The following is a 473-nucleotide window of genomic DNA, read 5'->3' as shown; positions in this document are numbered from 1 at the left end:
ACCTCCTAAATTTTTTCGAATATATATTAAAGAGGTGGGGAGACAGAATCAACCCCCGTCTACCCTTGTTTGCTTCGAACCCCTTCTGTTTTCCCCCAAAAGGGTTCTTCAGCTGCTTGTTTTGGTCATACGGTTTTTTAATTGATGAGTGTTTTGGGAACCTTCTATGACATGTTATTCCGAGGGGTTCGTGATCAACATATCAAAAGCTTTCCATATCGAGAAACACAGGTATAGGGCTTTTTTATGTTTTCTGTTTTTCTCTATGATCAAATTTTTTTTTAGAATCTGTTTTTTGGGACCTTTTTTCCCGGGGGAAAACCTCTTGTTCGTCTGCATTTCCTCTCTTACTTCACTTCTTCTTTCAGCAAAAATTTTTAACAAAATTTTGCTGCTGTGACTTATTTGGGAAATTTTCCTATTATTGTTGCATTGGAGTGCGTCCCTTTTTAGGTAGGAGTAAAGACTGATTT

The sequence above is a fragment of the Penaeus monodon genome, chromosome 4 (assembly GCF_015228065.2).
Source record: "Penaeus monodon isolate SGIC_2016 chromosome 4, NSTDA_Pmon_1, whole genome shotgun sequence".
Taxonomy (NCBI): domain Eukaryota; kingdom Metazoa; phylum Arthropoda; class Malacostraca; order Decapoda; family Penaeidae; genus Penaeus; species Penaeus monodon.
Note: the sequence above shows the minus strand (reverse complement) of the source record.